Source organism: Suricata suricatta, chromosome 4 (assembly GCF_006229205.1).
Source record: "Suricata suricatta isolate VVHF042 chromosome 4, meerkat_22Aug2017_6uvM2_HiC, whole genome shotgun sequence".
NCBI lineage: Eukaryota > Metazoa > Chordata > Mammalia > Carnivora > Herpestidae > Suricata > Suricata suricatta.
The window spans coordinates 154,942,966-154,947,441 of NC_043703.1; positions in this window are offsets into that span (position 1 = coordinate 154,942,966).

A 4,476-nucleotide genomic window follows, 5' to 3' on the forward strand; every position below is an offset into this window, starting at 1 on the left:
AGGGGGGAAGACAGGTGGTGATGATGGTGGAGGGCACTTGAGGGGAAGAGCACTGGGTGTTGTATGGAAAACAATTTGATAATAAAATATTATGAAAAAAAAATAAAGCTTTTAGTTAAAAGAACCACCCACATACCGCAAAAGACAGGCAGGTGCATTTACCAGCTCTTTCTTGTCCACAGTGAGTTCACCAGCAAGAAATGCTTCTTACAAAATGGGGGAAAAACAAGGTCAAACCTAGCTGTTTGAAACATCCCTAAAAATAAATATCATGAGTTTCAACACTTCATAGAGACGAGGGAAAATTTTTAGGCATACATTTCTCTGTTGCTGTTTTGACATGAGACTCCCTGCAGAATGTGCCTATTTTCTACACATCTGCTTTTTTTTTTTCCTGTTTCTTTTTGTTTTGTTTTGCAATTACTCTTATGTTTGAGTGGTGATTTGTTTCATATGTGTCTACAACGGGCTATAAGCTTGTTTGGTATATGCTTTGTTTCATACAATTTATTTGTATCAAATCAAGCTCTAAAACCTTTTACTCCCTACCACAAAATTGGTTTGGTTTGTTTTAGAAAATATTTTGATACCCATGCTTGAATTTCTGTTGAAATTATGCTGCATTGTGGTTTAATTAATTTCAGCCAAGATTACTACTAATTGAAACTGTTTCACTAGAGGTGAGTTTTTAGAAACATTGTTTTAAAATCATTGGTGAATTTCTTTTTAAATCAAGGTCTTGCTTAACTCCAAAAAGTAAGTGGAGTCACGTTTATTTTTTGTACAGTTCTGTTTGACTCTCAGTGCTACTTCTTTAAAAAAAAAAAAAAAGAAAAAGAAAAAAGAAAAAGAAAAAACAGAGCCCTCGAATCAATGGGGCTCACTTCAGGGAGTGCTTAGTATTCATGTTACCTTTTGTATCCAGTTACAAAGTCAAGCTCGTGTTTCTACAGTAATCATAACCCTACCGAACAGTTACATTGATAGAACTGTAGATGTAATTAGGCAGTTTCAATTTCAAACGCAAAATTATAATTTTCACTAAGGACTAATGAAAACAAAAAGAACAATAGTTTCAAAAAATAACCAAAGCTATTATGTTTCACTAAACTATCTTTTTAGTTATTACTTCCCAAACAAGGGAAGCAAGTGAGGTTTTTAAAAGGCAGTATGATTTGGTGAGAAGGGTACTATCAAAATTCAACTTCACTTCTCTTGTCCAGTCATGTGTAAGAGACAGAACTCTCTGAGCCTTAAGTGTACAATGATGGTCCTGGTCTAGGTGACATCCCAGATTCCTTCCATTCGTGGCATTTTGTGAAACTAATGACATTTTATAATTTTTACTTTAAAATAAAAATGGTAAATTCCTGGGAAGGAAGAATCTTACTTTGTCAGGGACATATCCACTGTTTGACATAAATATGCTGTTTTGTTTTCTGAAGTTGTGATTTAAGAGCATAATGGAGAGGCACCTGGGGTCTCCATCAGTTAAGCATCAGACTCTTGATTTCAGCTCAGGTCCTGATCTCAGAGTTTGTGGGATCAAGCCTGGCGTTGGGGTCCACACTGACAGCATGGAGCCTGCCTGGGATTCTCTTTCTCCCTCTATCTCTACTCCTTTCTTGCTTCTGCATTTCTGCATGCTGTCTTTCTCTATCTCTCTCTCAAAATAAATAAAATAAAATAAACAATTAAAAAAGAACATAATGGAAATTTAGGATAGCTTAGGAGATTTACTAAGTAAAACGCATCAACCTGTTATGTCAAGACTTTCTCTGAAAATATTAGGGCTGTAAGCAATTGTTTGGTAGCACACTTTCCACCTGCATGTAGGCTGTAGCTTCTGGAACAGCTGTCCACCGTGGGGAGACCAGTGAGCTCAATTAGCATAGCCTAAAGGATGTGAAAACCACTTCCTGCAATACCTTCTCTAACCTCCATCCGCTAGATACTAAAAGCTACAAGGAGAACAAGACTGTTCCACGGCACCTTTGGTAGTTTAGAATCTTCCCCATGGCAGTTCATCACATGCATCTCATCTTTGGTCCATCTGACCATCACAAACGTGTTGCTAAAGGGGCATAGTGAGTCTTCGGGGTCACCTTGCCTATTCTCCTGAGATCCCTCTCATTGCTGTTGGTTACTGCTGTTGAATGGTGTCTCCCTTGTGTTTAGCCTGCTCTGCTCCCTGGTGATTTCCTGAAAGCCCACATCGTTTACCCATTGCCAGGTCTGGGCTCCCCAGCTCCTCCCTGACAGCCCTGTGCAATTTGTAAATAGTCGCCCTCCCTTTATGGTCTTTACCCAAAGCTGCGCATGGAACAGATTAAGTTCCTGTAGTCGCTTCTGCTGTGTCCTTCCTCTGATCCTTTTATGGGTCTGCATTGCCTTTGTCATATTTATTTTGACCATTATCAATGTCCCTCTCTGCGCATGGGGAATGGCAATGGCAACAGTATTCAGTGACGTAGAGGTGCACAACAAGAGACCTGGACAGGAAGCCAGGAGGCCTGGGATAAGGTCAGGGTTCCCACCAACTTCCTTCCTGACGGTTGGACAAGTCAGATACGTGCTACCAGCCAAGGCCCACTTCAAGCCTGTGTTCTCCGAAAGAGGCGGGACCTAGAATTCTCCTTCACTAGAGGGTTTCAGATAACTACTGGCAGAATGCAAACACATGGAAATCCATCTTGGGAACTTATTCTGGCCATAATCATCTATCATCAATATTTAACTTTCTTTTTAGAAATGGCCTTATCATAAATTTCTCCACATCACAGGAGTTTGTTGCCTATTTGGTCTGATAATTAAGGTAACTTTGGTATCTGCATGCCAGTGCCACTTCCTTGAGGAATGGAATGAAAGGCGCCTTATGAATGTGGAATCATCCTCACCATCTTGCTGGAGTCCTTCACACGGAAGGAGGGAAACACAGAGCTCAGAAACCATCTTGAAAAGGTCAGTCAGCTTCCGTTTCTCAAAAACAAAGAGATAAAAGAAACCGTAATGCAAAATAAAAGAAAAGGGAACCATGGGGCCTTCTGGATAAGTTCGGGTTGTTAACCAGAGCCTGCCTACCTGCCTCTAATCACTCTCTCTCCTACGCACCCTCCTTTTTCCAGGCATCACAGGAGGGCAAATTAGATCATATATTTGAAGTACTTGGTCTCCTTGTAGGAGAGGGGTTATATAAATCTTCAGTGTTGTCACTTTCTATTCTCTCCGTGCCTTTGACCTTAGCTCGCTGGAAGTAATTTATAACTGATTGTAAGGGCACCTGAGAACAGCTCCATCCACCTGATGAGGAAAGAGCCCAAGACACGAGCACTTGGCAGTCACACTCCCTTGACCAGAGAACCCCCTGTACCGCTCCGGTAAACACAAGGACACGGACAATAGATGCTGGGACACACCACGCGGTGGCAGCAAGTCAGCTATTGGCCGGCCACGTGGGCTAGAAGGCTGGGTGCCAGTGCTGCCTCCCCCTTACTCAGCAGGCCTCCCCTCCTCTGCCAAAATGCACCCGGTGAAAGGAAAGTCAGCCTTGGGACAGGGACCCGTGGACACTCATGAGTACCCAGGAGTCCCACCCACATGATGGGGAGTGGCTCCATTGGAAAGCGTGGCTGCAGTGTTTTCTCATTCACTGAGTACAGGGACTCAGGAGGAAAATCGATGCTGACAAGTCTGAGAAGACGGAGAAAATAAATAACAATTAAGAACTTAAAAAAAGCAGGTCTATACATGCCCTGTCTTATTTAGTGTCGTCATTTTCTCTCAGGAATCCGGGTCATGAAGTCTCATCTTCTTTACAAACCACAAGTAGTTCCAACTGAGCATCACTTGTGTCTCCCGAACGTTCCCCATCACCCCTTCGTCTCTCTCCCCAGATCCTGCCGTGGCCCCTCAGAAGACTTCTGTGTAGTTAGAATTTCTTCTAGCACATCTGTCTGATCAAAACCAGAGAAATTCTAGAAGGTGATGTGGGAAGAGAGTGGTCTGTGGTGGGGGGCGGGGTTCAGGCCAATGGGTGAGTTGGGGACAACTAGGAAAAGGAGGTGAAAGCCAGAGCGCTTCCTGTTGTCACAGCTCCAGGGATTGGAATGAGCTCCGCCTCAGCCTCTAGGCAGGAGGTGTGAAGTGTCCTCACTACTCAGGCACCTCCCTGGGGCTCTTGGCTCCCCGATGTGTCTCATGAGACATAGTAGCACTCACCATCTAATCCCTAAATGTATTTTCAGCCTCATCCTTTACTTCTTCCACAGAGTCACCCAATACTCTAAACAAAATCGAAAGTCTATGGTCTTCAAGTCTTTCATGCTCACGTTATAAACATTCCCGGGATTACTGTTTCACTCATCCAACTGGGAAATTCTACTTGGGCTTTACAGTTTCACGAAAGGACCACTGCCTCTTTTGAAGTCTTCTTCATCCATAGGCACCCTCCTCTACACCTCTATGTTTTATCATCTA